We start from the raw sequence: 17941 nt of genomic DNA on the forward strand, positions 1-17941 counted from the left end.
TTTTTTTTTGATTGAGGAAGATCCACCCTGAGCTAACATCTGTGCCAATCTTCCTCTATTTTGTATGTGAGTCACTGCCACAGTATGGCTGCTGATGAGTGGTGTAGGTCTGCACCTGGGAACCAAACCCAGGCCACCAAAGCAGAGCATGCTGAACTTAACCACTAGGCCATGGGGCTGGACCCCACCTCTTTTTTTTTTAATAGTGCATTTATTAGAATACAATAGATCTTTTTAAAGGTAAACATTTATATAGCACCCTTAGCCATTTAAAGGAAGAAAACTTCTGCTAAATAGTATTTTTATGAACCAAACCAGTTCATTTTATGGAACATTACACCTGGAATGTTTGAAATATAGATTAAATTTTTTTCTCCACCAACTTTAGTATATTTAATGAATCCTTTTTCCTGCACATAGATCAAGTGTAGTTGAAGAATCCAACGACCAATACTTTGGGCAAAATTCTAGTTATTGCACTTTTCTCTCAGTAGGTAGACTTCCTTGTTCTGTGTGACTTTATCAGGAATGGAGTTACTTGGAGGTATTCAGATGCATAGGTTTTCTTAAAAGTTAGTTCTTTTTCTTTTTTTAAGTCATGACAATCTGTGATACTTAGGGACTGACCCATTTGAGGTAATTTTGGGAGAAAAGCCATTGTCAAATGAAACTAGGTTCTTCTTACTCTAATGTCTTATTCCAAGCTTTTTCCTACGGTGATGCACATGACTGCCTTCATGTTTGCAGTCTCCAAAAGGCAGAGCCAGCAATGCCAGCCCTTTGGGGGCGATTTCCTTCCAGGCATTATGTCTGTTTTGCCTAGTGGTATTTGGTTGAGGGAAAAGCGGTCAATTAATAAAATGTGAATAATAGAAATATAACATATGATCTAATATCTTCTGCTTTTCCAACTTGAATATACTTTTAAAATAATAATGTAGATTATTTATTTTTCCCTATCAAAATATGGAAGAAAATGTACAGGAATTAATTCAAGAACAATAATTCAAATGTCTAAGTACAAGGTACAGCTCCTCCCTTCAACATTTCAGCTGCTATCAATTACTGCTTAATAGAGCTCTGGTTTCCCTTATCAGGGCCGAAGCTATTTCTAGAGAGAAAAATCTTGAGCAAAGCTTTGTAAGTTTAAAATGGCAGCACAGGCTGAAATGAATTGGTTGAACACTTGCCAGTTTATTCTGCTTTCTCCACATCAGGTGTTAATGGTATTTTAAAATAATTGCTGTTTCTAATTATTCTAGGTAGGATTTTATCTGTTCCTCTGCGTTATGATCTTAGGGAGCACATAGTCCCTTTCCCTTCAGTAGAGGCTGCCCAGCACCTTTTGAACATCCTTTCTATGTGTGGGGAATCGTTTTCCTCATGTGTCCCATCTCCCTCAGGTAGAAAACACAGAACTTACTTCCCAGCCTCCTTTGTAGCTGGGCACAGGCATGTGACCTGCACCCCATCACTTATTTACTGTTTTTACATGAGACTTGCCTTACAATTTGAGGGAAGGGCTCTGTGGAATCCATTTTGCTGTTGAGGTGGAGGTCCAGGCATCCAGGTTTGAGAGAAAGCAGGAGTTGCAAGGTTTGCGTCCTGGGCAGAAATGGCAAGATGTGGTGGTAGTTGGGTGCAATTAAGTCTTGGCAGCTGTGCAACCAGGACACCCACTGCTTGGTGTTGGCATAAACTTTGGTGGTGTTTTCCTCCTCAGGTCAGTTTTGGATATGGTTTGGGCATTGTTTCTAGAAGCCTTAAGCCTGGTTCTCCAGCCATCCAGCAATTCCATGAGGTACACAATGTTCTTGTAATAAACTCCTTTGGGGCTTGCTCCCTTAGAGTCAGTTTCAGTTGCCTGAAACTAAGAACCTCAAGGGATACATTGTTCTTCCAGCAAAATATTCTTTCTACCAAATTTCTGCCAGGAATCTTTGTATCCTCCTCTGGCAGAACCAATGGAAATATTAAGAAAAGCCATGATAATGCAGACTGCATTTGATTTTCCCTGTGTCTTCCTTGGAAATTGAGCATACATTTATCGAGTACCTACCACACATGACCCTATGCTGACGTTGGAATGAGATGGGAGGTGGTGGCAGAGCTTATAAGATAAGTAAACCAAATTCCATAACTTTAATTGAAAACAAGTCTACCGAGAATCATTAGATTATTCTTTAATTACTCTAGCGATCCTCAGTAGTCTTTTAAAAAATATAGCTTCAAGCCTCTTGCAGACCTGCTTTTACTTCTTAAAGAAGATTTTTATTTGTTTTTCTTGTGCATTTAAAAACTATTTTCCACTAAGGTCCATTGCTGGATAAACAAAATGTCGTATATACCTACAATGGAATATTATTCAGCCTTAGAAAGGAAGGAAATGGGCCAGCCCCCGTAGCCTAGTGGTTAAGTTCGGCCCGCTCCACTTCGGCTCATCGTGGGTGCAGACCTACACCACTCGTCTGTTAGCAGCCATGCTGTGGTGGTGGCCCACATTAAAAAAAAAAAAGGAAAAAAGAGGAAGATTGGCAATGGATATTAGTTCCAGGCGAATCTTCCTCAGCAAAAAAAAGAAAGGAAGGAAATTCTGACATATGCTATGTCATGGATGAAACTTCAGAACATTATGCTAAGTGAAATAAGCCAGACACAAAAGGACAAATACTGTGTGATTCCACTTATATGAAGTACCTAGAGTAGTCAAATTCATAGAGATGGAAAGTAGAATGGTGGCTGCTAGGGGCTGAGGGGAGAGAGGAATGGGGAGTTACTGTTTAAAGGGTGCAGAGTATCTATTTGGGAAGATGAAAAAGTTCTGGATATGGATGGTGGTGATGGTTGCACAGCAACATGAATTGAATGTACTTAGTGCCACTGAATTGTGTACTTAAAAATGGTTAAAATGGTATATTTTATGTAATGTATATTTTACCACCATAAAAAAATACTTTCTAACCAAACAGAAAATATATTACTATGAACAAGGGTAGGAAACTGATTTCTTTATAATCACTAAGAAAATTCTACCTAGGAGACGACAGTGATGTAGGGGGAAGAACAGGAGCCTAGGTGGTAGAGAATGGGCTCTTGTTGAGGACCAGCTCTATAATTAGCTAACACCACCTAACCTGGCCAAACCTCAGTTTCTCCATCTATCAAACGGGTAAGATGGGGGGGTGGCATTTCATTTCTACAATGCTCTATTTGACCTCAGATTTAGAACCAAGGTCATCCTTGACTTGAACCATTCAACTCCTCTGCTGACAAATAAACAGATCTTCAGGAAATCATACTTGTCTTCTGGAGAAATGGTTTCTTTCAGTAAGTTCTCACAGAGCAAATGCAAGCACCAACAATGTAGGCTTTCGAGAATGTGGAGTATTTCCTGTACCCATAATCCCTCCCTCCTAGAAACTATGATGTAGAAATTCAATTCCCATCCAGATTTAGAAATGCAATTCTTCAGTTACCTGATAAAATGGAAACAGGAAAATCATGTTATTATATTTTGAATCTCATAATATGAATGCATTCAAAGCCAGACTTCATTTTTAGAACGTTGTATGTAGGCCCCTACATTTAGGCCCCTACACAACACTGAATAGTGAGGCAATATTTATTGGTCCACAGCTTCCCTCGGTAGATCAGATCATTCGACACAGGACTGGTGTTCAGTTGGCAAGCTCTACGCTACCAGCTAAATAGCTGGGCACACTCAGTAGGCCTGTTGACAGAGAAAGCTTTCAAAGCCAGTCTGGAGGCAAAGAACTTCTGAGAATGAATTGTCTAGAACTATCTCAATTGTAGAAGTCTGCCTTAAGGAAATATGTATTGTTCTTGAAAATGCCACAACAACAGTAGAAAACACAAATGGTATACTCAAAAGAAGCAGGCAACTGCAGGCTGAATAAACAGTCTATGAACACCCACTTTCCTGGGAAATATGTGTCCAAGACCTAAGAGTCCTGGTGCAGGCTTATCTGTCACTACTTCTTCAAGGTAGGTCAGTCTTGGATGACATTCACTCTTGTCCCCAACAGGAGGCTGCCAACTATTATCATAGATCATCCACTAGAGGGTGACAACCACATGTGCTTAGGGATGGATGGCCATTCCTTAGACACGGTGGTACCTAGGTACATTCCAAAGTCCTGAGCAGGGTTTCTTGAAGCTCATCAGCTTGAGTGGTTGGACTTTCACTTCTGGAATCTCCCACTCATTCTAGAGGAGGAACTATGAATTTTCCACACATTCATGGGTGGGGTTGTACCTCCTTTTCAGACTTAGCTAAGAAAAATTTAAATATATGGTGTTTTTGTTTTTGTTTTTGTTTTAAGCAGAAGGAACACCTCTCACCAGTTTAGTTGGGGGATGCATCTAACAACTGGGAGAGAACTTGCTGTCAGTCATTTGGGATCTTTTCTTGATACTATTACTGATCTTTGGGACAGTTTCAGTAAGTAGTTTCAGAGGTTACTTGGTTTTTCCGACTGTAAAATGTGGACTATTAACTATAAACCTTAGAGCAAAATTCTTATAGTAAAATAGGGGAATGTGGAACCTTTAATTAGAAGGTTTTGTGTCTTCCCATGTGGTATCTTAATATACTAACTAAAATGTGTGAGATCGGTTGGTGAGTCTGAGTCTTTGTTGGGACGTGGATCTGGAATTGCTGACATGAGAAATATTAACCACTTAATGGACACTCAGGCAGCAGGCTCACGCCCATGCAGTCACCACAGCAGCTTTCAGATACTTCAGATATATTCCTGCTTGTGTTTCTCCCCAACCACGCTGGTGAGCAGTTATATAGGCAGCTCTTCACAGAGCTTTGGGCCTTGTTCTTAACGTTCCACAAAAATGTTTCAATTTTAGGAACAGGTCTCAGAAAATCAGGACTTTTCATATTATGTATGTTTAAACCTTTTCTATACTACTTAGACAAACATAATGAGTATGCAGTTTTTTTTAAAGGGACAATGGCTTTGATAGCAGGCACGAGTATAATCTCCTACATTAATTGCTTTGATAACTCTTCCCAGTGCTTTGCTGGGAGCTATGTACATAGTAAGTACTCCATATTTGTTGGATATATAATCCAGAGTTATAAAATTATAATAATTTTAAATAAAAAGTTCATCGTTGATTGAGTGATGTGTTTATGATGCTTCTTGATGCTTCTTTCAGTTTAAACAGAAGCCAAATTTGTTTCCTTTATAGGTGACTGGCTGAGCATCTATGCATATTCATCAATGCTCCTCCTTGCCTTCGTGGTTAGTGTTTTTAGGAGGCAGTGTTTATAGTAGACTAAAGCTTTAGGAGCCAGACAGACCAGGGTTCACTGGGTTTACATTGCTGGATTTTATAAGGATTAGAGACAAACATATGTACAGTGCCTGGCATAAAATAGATAAGGAAAATTTCGTCTATTAGTTATTGTTTCTAGCTGTATTAATAATAATAATAGGTATACTGGAGAGCTAGACAGAACATGTAGAGAGGAAATGGTAGGGCGAGTGTGGTAAACACTCGAACTAGGCCAGTCTGGTTATTTGCAACTTCTCTTTCAGCACATATTCGTCAAGTACCATCAACAAGCAGCATTGTTCTAGGCACTAGGGGCCAAGTGGGGAACCAGACAAAGTCCCCGCCCTGATGGACATTACCTGTTGGCTGCATTGTCATGGAGAAAGGAGCAGTGTACTTAGCAAGATAATTTTTCAGTAGCACTTTTTTTGTTTTTTGTTCGTTTGTTTTTGACCTGTTTCTAGTTAACCTTTTTGAAAACATTTTTTGGCAACAGCTTTATTGAGATATAATTCACATACCAAACAATTTACCCATTTAAAGCCTATAATTCAACGTTTTCAGGATATTCAGAGTTGTACAACCACCACCACCACAATCACTTCTAGAACATTTTCAGTGCTCCAAAGAGAAACTGTGTGTCCTTCAGCATTACTCCCCCCCTCTTTCCACCCTTCAAGGCAACCACTAATCTACTGCCTGACTCTGTAGAGTTGCCCACTCTGGACATCTTATATAAAAGGAACCATATAATATGTGGTCTTTTGTAACTGGCTTCTACCACTTAGCGTGACGCTTTGGTTCATCCATGTTGTAGCATGTAGCAGTACTTCATTCCTTTTTATGGCCGAAACTTTTTAAAGGTCTCCCTAATGCATATTAAATACTCATATCTTGATGGATTGATTCATTTTTTCTAGTCCGTGGGGTCCTGTCTTGCTTTCTTCCTCACCGCTCCTTCTCCTACCCTTCCTAAGAAGGGTTTTCTCTCCTCCTCCCTTTTGCAGGCGACTGCACTCCTGCTGCTGCTTCACACTCCAGCTTTAACTTCAACATCTACTGAAATTTGGACCATGTGGCACCTTCTTTTGCAGCGACAGGAAATCTGGTTTCTGTCCGTTATTTCTTTCCAGTCCTTTCATTTTGCATCTGTGTACCCTCCAAATCTAATAGCTCCAGAATTCTTTTAAAAACTTTGTAGAACTGGCCTTAGAATGGAAGCTTCAAATGATATCCAAAGACACGTGAACTAGCCAAAGGAGAAAGTGGTGGGAATGAAGAAAATCAAGACGGACAGCCGGAGAATGTTCACCAAAGGGGGACAGACCGGTTGTTCCTTTTTCTTAGGCCTGATGGACTGAACACTTCCCACCGGGGCCTGGTACCATCCAGGACCTGAAGATATGCTGCATTTTTCCTAGCCAACTCCAGACTCTATTTTACCCTCACTTCCTTTCTTCTGGGTTTGGCTCAGGCAAAGCCCACCGATAAGTTATAAATGACTTATCAAGCATTAGCGTTTAGAGAGTAGACGGCTCCATAAATACCTACTTGGCCTCATTAAAAAGCTACAGTGATTAAAGAGAATGATTAGTGTGGTGCCAGAGGGGAAAGAAGAAAATCCAACATCTGACTCAAACACGGCCAGACCCCTTCCTCGGGCAGACCGTTGGTGTCATGAGGAGGATCTGGCCCGCGCGCCGTGAAACCGCGCGCCCGCCGCCGGCGTCTGCGGCAGCTCCACGCTGGGGCCTGTCAGGGGAAGAGTTATGAAAAGTGCACACGCTCTCCGAGACGATTACCCTCTTGCCCTGCACGCCTGCTTCCCAACCTCCCCTTGCACTCCCTGCTGCCCCCCTGGAACTTAGAACATTATTAAAACAGGGAAACCTATAACTGGTATGAAATGACCCTCAAATGACTGCTTAATTACAGCGAAACGAAAGCCGGGGGCTACAAATAACCGGGAACTGTCCCGGCTGTCACTGAAGAGGAGCCTGCGCATGAGTCATGAGCCATGAATTCGCCGCTGAGCGTTTCCCTCGCAGCCGCGGTCGGCCTCGGCGCTGCCCGGCCGTCCGGCCGTGGCCTCCGCGCCAGGCCGCGCAGGGTCCGCGTGGCGGCCGCGCCCGGCGGCCGGCGCTCCCCGGCAGGCGCTTGTTGCGGCTCGCAGGCGCGGGAACGCGGCGGCCCGGCTCCCCCGAGCCCCCGGCCGTCGCTGCGGGAAGTCTCCCAGGCTGCACAGGAGACAGGCTGACTGAAGGAGCGCAGCCAGCGCGGCTGCAGATAAGTTAATGTACACAGAGAGGATGTAAATTACCACGACCCTCAGCAGCAGGACATTGGCCAGGGCCCTGTCAGGGAGAGGACAAGCGTCGGCGGGCCGGGGGCTCGCTGACATCCACCCCGAGATGGAGCCGCCAGGCGGCCCGGCCAGGGAGGACCGCTTGGAGCCAGGCTTTCCTTAAAAACAGCTGCGTGTCCCTGACACCTCCAAACTAATGCATTTTTAATCAGGGGAATTAGCTCGAGGCGTCCCATATTTTTCCAAACCCCTCTCTCCAGCCACGTCCCGGTCCCCGCCCCTGGCTTAGTGACCGGCAGTCCCATTATGTTTCTTTATCGGCGCTGCAGTCTCCCGCGGCTCCCACGCACTCCAGACCGAGCCCCCTCTGAAAAACCTCCGGTACCCACCCCCATCCCGTCCTCCTCTGCCTGGTCCTCTCCAGCGCAGCTTTCGCCCCCGCCCTTCCCTCTGTTTATACAGTGACATCACAGCCCCTGGCCCTTCAAGGCTCAGAGAAAACAGAGTTCAAAAAGGCAAACAGAAAAGCCGGCTGGTCTTGGGCACGGGGTGAGATTTGATCCAACCGCGGCGGGACCGCACAAACGCACACGTGCGCGCGCGTACTTTTGTGGGAGCCCCAGCTCCCTGAAATAATAAAGTCATTGGGACATTGCTTCCCAGACATGTGCTCCACCTCAGGCTTTTAGGAAAAATCTTGTGCGAGCCACTTAGGGGATTTAAAATTTTCTAATAGCCACGTAGGAAAAAGTAAAAAGATAAAACAGGTGAAATTAATTTTAATATTATTTAACCCAATATATCCAAAATATCATTTCAACATGTTCTCAATATAAAAATTATTAATGAAGTATTTCATATTCTTTTTGTCACACTAAGTCTTTGAAATCTAGTATGTATTTTGCACTAATAGCACATCTCAATCTAGATACTAGTTTTTCCATAGGAAATACTTTATCAGTGTTTAGATTTCATGAAACTTACACCCGGAAAAGTTGATTCATATACCCAAGTTGTTCCAAACATACTTAAACGTTTTCCAATAACTGAATCCAGTATTAGTTTTTAAATTTAAATTAAAATTGAATTTAAATTAAATTAAATTAAAAGCTAAGTACCTCGATTGTACATTTCAAGTTCTTAATAGGCAGTGCAGCTAGCAGCTACCATATTGGGCAGCACAGATACAGAGTTCCTTAACCTCTCCAAGTTTTGCTCTTGCTATTTTAAAATGGGGATAATAATATCTCCTTTATGTAGGATTTTGGTAAGAATTAAATGAAATTCAAAAGAGCAATGTATAGAAAGCCCTCAGTACAGGACCTGTCACATAGAAAGTGCTCAGTAATGAAGGCCACTCTTAGGATTATTTCTCTTCATTCCCACTTTGGTAATCTCCCTCCCCACCCTTAAGCCCAGTATAATATGCTGCCTTCCTCTAGAACTTGCTCTTAGGGTAAGATTGTCATATGAATTTACACTAAGCTGCCAAGAATAAACAGAGTATCCAAATACACATGTGCCCTCTGTCTCTTCTTACTAGACAATCCCCGCAACACACCTATAGCTGCATTTATTATCTATATGCTGATTACTCTCAACTCTGTAAGTAGAACCCAGATCTTCAGAGCAATATATCAAACTGCCTAGTAAAGATCTTCACTGAGATTTTCCAAACATATTTTTAACTCAACCCACCAAAACTTGAATTGATTATTATCACCCCTAATATGCCTCTCCTGGGCCCCCTCATTGACTTGGTGCCGCCATCCATTCATGCCAGATGCCTCACCCAGAATCAGGCAGTTATTCTAGGCTCTTCTCTTTCCTTCATTGTTCCCCTCACCCTTACTCCTTAGTTAATCACCAAGACCTATCAATTCTACCTCCTAAATACCTCCCAAACAAATCCATGTATGTCTCTCAACCTCTGTGGCCACTACCCCAATCTAGGCCACTGTCATCCTTCACTTGGATGTTGCAACTGGTCTTTCTGCCTCTACTTTCACATGCCTTTAGTCCATTCTCCATGATTCAACAAGAGTAATTTTTCTGAAGCATGAGTGCAATCATGCAACAATTCTGCTTAAACACTTAAATAACTTTCAACTCTTCAAAAGGACCTACGAGGCCCTTCATGAGGGCTTACCTCTTTTTCTTGTCTTTCACAACAAGCTTCACCACCTCCTCCCCGCCCCCAGCCCCGATTCTAGCCACTCTGAACCTCTTTCAGTTTTTCTGACACACCACACGTTCCCTGATGGAGGAGCTCCAACACATGGCCATGTTGGCCACGCCTGGTTGCTTCATATTTGTGTGTATCCTACATGTCATGTCTCCACTCTGAGAACATATTTTAGATGCACAGAAACTGACTGCTATATTTGACTGTGTTGGTTTCAGAGAGGTCCCCAGCTCTGGGCTCCCAATTAGAAAATGCTACTTCCCCTTCAAAAACCTATGCATGACACCTAAAGAAATCTTTAGGGATGTCAAGCCTTTAGGTCATTAAATGTGCACATTGGCTATTATTTATTATTTATTATTGTGTCCCTTTTCATTCCACAACACCAATTTTTATAAAGTTTCCTTTCTTTGTTTCACTTTGACTGCAGAAACTGGCTAAGAAACATTGGCACTAGGACTAGCTATTGCTTATAAAAGTTTTGCTCAAAAGGAGTGTTGATGTATATAAAGCACTCAGTAAAGGCTCGGCACGTAGAGAGTGCTCCGAAATGAAGGCTGCTCTTAAGATGATTTCTCTTCCTTCCCACTGTGGCAATTTCCCTCCCCACCTTTAAGCCCAGGGTGACATGCTGCCTTCCTGCAGTGAGAAAAGCAAAGATCCTACCTTGCAGGATTGGGGGAAGAATGGAAGATTAAAAGTTAACTTTAACATGGTGGAGGTTTGGGTGCCAGGCAGAAACGGCGGTGGAACGTTTCAAAAACCAGCCCAGAGCCTAATGAGGTCTGCCAGTGCTCTGGGTAGGCGTCACTAGCTGATTCTTCTCCCACCCTCTTTCTCTCCTGCCCCCTCTCCTCTCCCATCTCCCAGACACACGCGGTGCTAGGAGACATTGGAGCAGGCGGGCAACGTGAGATTGGTAGATCAGGGTAGTAATGGCTAGGTATTTTCCCAGAGGCCCAAAGAGAGCAGGATTTGTACATCTGGTTTCTGCCTCTAACACCTCCAGGCGTAGGGATGGATTCCCTCCCAGTGATCTCCTTCCATCAAAGGGCTTGATCCCAGGAAAGGCGAGCGAAGATGAAACTTCGGCTCTTCGTCTGGCTTCAGGATCAAGCTATGTGAAACTGTTAAAGCGAATATCATATTCCCCTGGAAAGCTGTAAATTCCTTTAGCTTTGGGTCCAGGAGGTTTGTCATGTGGTTCAAGGAAAGATGAATCTGTTGATCACAGATCGTTAGCTGTAAGTTCTAGAGCTTGGGGCCAAGTCTACAGTGCAAGCTGCTTTATATGACACGAAATGTAATGCTGGGTTCAGGTAATGCTTAGTAAATGCTCTCTAATTACTGTTCAAGATGAAGACAGTGAAATAACCTGGCATTTGTTATGTACTTGCCTATTGATGTGCATTTCATCAGATTAAATAGAGGTGTTGATAAATTTTGTCAAGGGGCCTATAAATAAAAAATGGAATAATTATAAATGCTGTTGTAATAGAACATGGCTGGAAATCTTCAGAAGGAAATGGACAATTTCAAAAGATTTATTTATTTGTCTGTTGGTTGTTGGTTGGTTTATTTTTGTTAGATTCTTTATATGTTGAAGTAATAGTAACACTAAATTTATGCTAGAAAAATCAGATTGAAAGTTTAGAAATTAACATGAGTGAAAATTCCTTTCCTAGTTTATAGTTTAGTAAACAGAAACTATGCATGCTTAAATGTTTTTCCAAAACTCCTTCTTTCGTTGTTGTGCTTTGGATAGAAAGAAAGAAAATATTTAAGAGAAGCAATTTTGATCACCCATAGTCGCAGGGTTAACTATATCTTACTAGTCTTTTTGTCCTGTATTTAGCGTTCTGGATTTCTAACAAGTATTTTATTCACACCATTTAACAAATACTTTCACCATGCTATTACAAAGTCTTTATGAATACTATTTTTAATGTCTACAGACTGTACTATCATATAGATTTGCCACGCTTACTTAACCACTCACCTAATATTGATTTATGTGGGTTATTTTAGTTTAAAATAAGAGTTTTCAAAAGATTCCTTTATGGATAAATTTTCATTGGTTTCAAAGTACTGACAGTATTTAATGTACATGTGGTAATATTTAATCTTAATGTGTATTGTATTGGCAAAGATTAAAGAACCAGAAGTTTTATGTTAAAAGTTTATGAGAATTAGCACAATACAAAAAGCAATCAATCAGTTTCACTGAGCTCCCAGTTGTAGAGAAATATTGTGGCCTTTTCAAGCAGAGATTCCTTGTTCTGTGGGAGGAGCCAGATAATTAAGTAATCACAAGGAAGGATGCACTATGGAACCACAACAGGGAAGGTCACCTGGTATAGATGACCATGAAATGTCCCCTACAGAGGTGACATTTAAACCAGGACCTGGAGGATGAGGTGGGGCTTGAGAACCCCAGCTATGCTGGCATACTCAAATACTTTAGGGGATAGCAGTGCATAAACCTTTCTAGAAGGCAATCTGCTAATATGTAAGAAGAGTCTTAAATATTTTCATGTCTTTTAGGAAAAGCAAATATTTGGAAGTAATCAGAAAAGGTGAAAAAAGTTAGTGAACTAAGATGTTTGTCTTAGCATGATTTGTAATAGGAAAAAAAAAGAAACAACGTGGATGTCTATAGCTAAGGGGTTGGCTCTAACTATGCCTACATTGGAGTGTACACATCATTAAAAAGTGTGCTTAGAGTAATTTAAAATTGGTGAGAAGATTGTTCTAAAACAAAAGAGACATAACCAAACACAATGCATGAATTGGTTTGGGGAAAACAACAGCAAAAAGTCATTTGGGGAATAATTAAGAAAATGTAAATATGAACTGGATATTAAATGACATTAGGGAATAATCATTAATATTTTGCTGTGATAATGGTATTGTGATTGCATAAGAGAATGTCTTTATTTATAGGAGATGCATATTGAAGTATTTAGGGTTGAGATGCCATGATGAATACAATTTACTTTCAAATATTTCAACAAAAAAATACATATGTACATATATATGAAAATGTGCACATACACACATATATAGATAGATAAAGCAAATATGGCAAAGTGTTTATAATTATTGACTCTAGGTGGAAGATATATAGGTATCATTGTGTTTTATCTTTTAAAATTTATATATGTTTGAAAATTTTCATAACAGAGAAATGCATTATGTAGCATTATCTGGAAAACCAGAAAATATGTCATAATGTTTTGGTGATTGTATTGGGATGATAGATTTACGGATGATTTGTTATTTTCTACTTTATACTTGGATGCATTTTCTACAATGGATATATTTTATTTTTATTATCAATAATTAAAGCCATATTCTATTGAGCACTTATTAGGCTCTATGCTTTGCTTGAATTATTCTATTTAATTCTTACAAGAACCCTAAAAGCTGGTATTATTACTCTCTTTTTATAGCTAAGGAGACTGATATTTAAAGAGATTACTTTATTTGCCCACTGATATGTGGTGATGTCAGGATTTAACCTAGGCACAAATTATGCTTTTGCAATTCAAAGATAACTTTCAAAATATTTGGTAAAATGGAAACAAACTAGCTACATAACTGAAGATTTCACCCCAGAGGCAGCATAGTGACATGGATTTACAAGCTGGAAATCATGAGTCAAGCTCTGGCTCTGCGGTTCGCTGCCTGTGTGGTCGTGAAGACTCAACCTCGGAGCTGTGTGGTGGGCATTTACGCCGCTCTGTCCTCCTCGCAGAGATGTCGTCTCTGTGAGCAGTGGACGTGCGAGTGTATTGTGAAGGACAAAGTGTCCTACCATGTAAGTAGTTATTGTCGTTGCTCTGAGGTCCCAATAGTGTATCCCAATATCTAGAAGAATACTAGCTGTCCTTTTTATGCTTGGCCTTTTGAATTTTATTTTAGAATTTGATTCCATTGTTATGAAAACATCTTTTAGTGACATCTGTTTTTTTGTTTTTTCTATAATTGCAAAGGATGAGAATAGGAAATTCCTTCTTGTTACTTGATAAGCCCTGGGTGGGAAATCCACCCTTCTCGTTGTTGAGCATAGCTGACAACCTAGGAGTAAGTGTCTCTGGAGGATGGCCTCCGTCAGAGACGGGGGACAAAAGAGGACTGGGTGTGTCAAAATGCAAACCTATCGAGAGTGGGCGAGCTTTCATATCCCGCTTTGTAAATCTGAAGACTGCGTTCCTTGTTTTCAATGTTTTAATCTAGGCTCAGGCGAAACAGTAGAAACTACAATGAATTGTTGTTGAATGGATGAATGGCTGTTGAGAAAACTTGTTCTTTTTTGTGTGATTTCCTATCACTAGCATGAAACAGTCAAGAAATTGCCATTATTGTGAAAACTTCTGCTCAGTAACTCAGAGGTAAAGAAAATTGGCACAAGAACATTAATTCTCCATTTGGACGGAATCTCTGAACTTTGTGAGGTTCACCCAGCATTGTTGTAAAGCTCTAAAGATCAAGTTTATTTTGGAAGTTCTGCTACAACCTCAAGTATCATGTTACCCATAGCATAGCAGCGGGGAAAACAGAAAAGAACAACGTGCTATTTCCGAATACGTATCTCTATTGTTTTAAAGCTCACAATGTTTGCTTTACTAATTTGGAGAGGAGAGAAGATCACAAATTACGTCTTAGGTTAGTGTTTAACATTTTGCTTTTCAAAAGTAATTTTCTTAATCAATGTCAATGCTGAAGATCACAGATATAATAAACTCAATACTCGAATATGAATAAATAACATGAGCTGAATAGTCTTTGACTAGGATTGACCACCCTCAACTCTCTCAAATTTGTGTTTGTTTTTTGTTACCAATATGAGCAATGATGTAAACTTACTCATTTTGGGGGTAAGCAAGTAAGAAAGTGAGATAAGATCCCTTGTGATGGTGCATACAGAGTCAGGTTGTGTGTGTGTGTGTGCGGTCGGGGGGAGGCGAGTAATGTCACATCATCTACTTGGGATACCCCAAAGTATGTGCAACCACGACAACTGCAAGCTTCCCCAGCAGAAAATGTCACATGAACCAAAAGGGACACAGGGCTCTTGGAAGGATAAGATTGTAGCCCTGGGGACACCGGAGGCTGGTGACTGGCAACAGCAAATAATGGTTTGTGATTACTGGTTGGAAGCCTGCTGATAAGGGCATTAGATACCAAAACATCAGAGGAATGTATGACAAATATGGCTCAAATTTATTTAATCTTACAAACCATAATAATCTGAGGTTGTTAAGGTTTATTTGGATTGTTTCTCTTATCTCATTGTCTTGAGGATTTAAATTAAATTTATTTCTTGGTCTTGAGTTAGTTCAGTTTCTTTTTAAAACTTTTTCCTCTGTCAATTAGTATATATTGTGATGGTTAATTTTATGTGTAACTTGACTGGGCTGAGGGATGCCCAGATAGCTGGTAAAACATTATTTCTGGTGTGTCTGCAAGAGTGTGTCTGGAAGAGAATTGGCGTTTGAATCTGTAGACTGAGTAAAGAAGATTGCCCTCACCAATGCCGGTGGCCACTATCCAATCAGCTGAGGGCTTGAACAGAATAAAAAGGCAGAGAAAGGGCAAATTCTGTCTCTCTGCTTGGGCTGAGACATCCGTCTTCTGCTCTCGAATGCTGGTGCCCCCGGTTCTTGGGCCTACAGACTCAGAAGTGGATTTACACCATTGGTTCTCAGGTTCTCAGAGCTTTGGACTCTAAATTATGCCACTGGTTTTCCTGGCTCTCCAGCTTGTCGAGGGCAAATCATAGAACTTCTCAGCCTCCGTAATCACATGAGAAAATTCTTATGATAAATCTCCTCTTATGTATACATATATCCTATTGGTTCTCTTTCTCTGGAGAACCCTGACTAGTACATTAATAATAGCTCTAATACGGAACTAAATGTGGTAAAGAATATAAAGAAGTAAATGTCATGATATATCCTCAAGGAACTTAGAGTTGAGCTGGTGGGGCCAAAGAAACAAGAAATAATGATTAGGATGTGGTTAGATGAGTCAGGGAGAGCTACTGAAGGGCAACGATGAATCCTATTCATTGATTCATTTCAGTTATTCACTCACTGTAAGACACTTGCTGAATTCCAAATGGCAGCAGGTGACTATGCTGTGAGGAAGGCCATTCTTCTCAGAACCTCACTAATTATGCAGGGGCCACCTAATCCACCATTTGCATTTAGATTGGCAGTTTTCCTTTTTCTCTGTTTTTTAAAATTTCCATTTCCACAGACTTAAAGGTAGCTGTGGAATGTGGCTTTCCTTTTCAGAAAATCCAGTGCCAGCGTTGTTCTCTCAGGCGTGCAATTCCCAGGCTTTGATATTTTAGTTTAGTGGTGACCATTATATTTGTTTTTATAGTGAGAAAATCTAAGTCATTGTGGGCACTGGTTCAAGGTTACATGATGAGGGCATGGACCCCATCCCTGAACTCACTAACAAACTTGAACCATAATTCACGAGCAGTGGTTGAGCCAGGAGACGAGAGGCAGCCAAAGTCATGCCATTACTGTTCAGAGAACTTGCCAAACAGGCTTCAACCTTTTAACAATGACCCCATTTCCTCATTTCCCAACCTGGAATTACATGCAGCTTATTTTTCTTTTCTTCCTTAAAGTATTCTCCTATGTGATCCTGGGCACTGGAATTGTCAGGGTCACCCATATCCTCCATGGTGAAATCCACAGGTCTGGTCCCAGTCTTCATTTTACTGGAATCATCTGAACAGTTGACATAGTTGATCAGTCCCTCCTCCTTAAAGCAGTTTCTTTACTTGATCTTTGGGGGCACCGCATCTCTCCATTTTCCTCCTATCTCACTGGCTGCTCCTTTCCATTGTCCTTTGCTGGCTCTTCCTCATCTTTCCAACCTCCTAACATTAGAGGCCAAACCAAGCTCACGATCATTCCTCCACACCTGGCCGTGATCCAGTTTTTTCCCACGTCAAGAAATGGCAACTCTTTTCTTCCAGTTGTTCAGGCTAAAACCTTGACTCCTGCGTCTTCTCACACTCCACATCCTATCTGTCAGGAAATTCTGTCGACTCTTTCTTTGAAATGTATCAAGAATGTGACACCCTCTCCCACCTCCACTACTTGCACCCTAGCCAAGCCACAATGATTCCTTCCTGGATGACAAGCAACAGCTTTCTCCCTGTTTCTTCCCTTGTAGCTCTAAAGTCTACCCATAACACAGCAGAGTGAGCCTTTAAAATAATGTCATCTCTTGTCACCTTTGTGCTCAAAACTCTCCAGTAGTCTCCATCTCACTCACAGCAAAAGACAAAATCTTTTCAATGACTTACAAAGACTTCCATGACCTGACACCTACAACTTCTCTGATTTCATCTCCTTCTACCCATCCCCTTCTAACACCTCTCCAGCCACACACCTGCTTTCTGTTTCTCTGACATTCCAGGAATGCTCCTGACTTGGGGATTTTATACTAACTGTTTCCTCTGCCTGCAACGCTCTCCCTCCATGGAGCCACATGGCTCACTCCCACGCCTTCTTCAGGTCGTTGCTCAAATGTCATCTAATCAGAGAAGGCTTCCTCAACCAACTTAAAATTGAAAACACACCCCCATCCCAGCACCCTCTTCCCCTTTCCTGTTTAATTTTTCCCATAGCACATATCATCATTCTATATGCTATTTATTTTACTTGTTTATCGATGCTCTCCCTCCCATCCACAAAATGTAGCCTCCACGTGGACAGGGAATGTTTTGTCTGTGTTCTTTATTGCTGTATGCCTAGTATCTAGAACAATGTCTGGCACATAGTAGGACAGAAAAATATTAATGAATATTTTTGAATGAATGGTCACATCTTACTTGAAGGTTATGAGATGAACCAAATCTCAGGTAAAGCTCAACCCCAAGGCTCTGAGGAAGTTGTCTCCATGACCACTTATACCGCCATGAAAGAACAAGAAGCTGTGTTGTTTTGCTTTATTTTGTTTTGATTCCCTTATACATCACGCCCTTGTACAATGTATAATGTATATATCATGTCCTTGTATGATATACAATGTATACATCGCCCTTGTGTGATGAGACAGCTGTCCCCTCCCATTTACTCTGCTGTTTTCCCTCAATCCTGTGGTTT

The sequence above is a fragment of the Diceros bicornis genome, chromosome 16, assembly GCF_020826845.1.
Source record: "Diceros bicornis minor isolate mBicDic1 chromosome 16, mDicBic1.mat.cur, whole genome shotgun sequence".
NCBI classification, from domain to species: domain Eukaryota; kingdom Metazoa; phylum Chordata; class Mammalia; order Perissodactyla; family Rhinocerotidae; genus Diceros; species Diceros bicornis.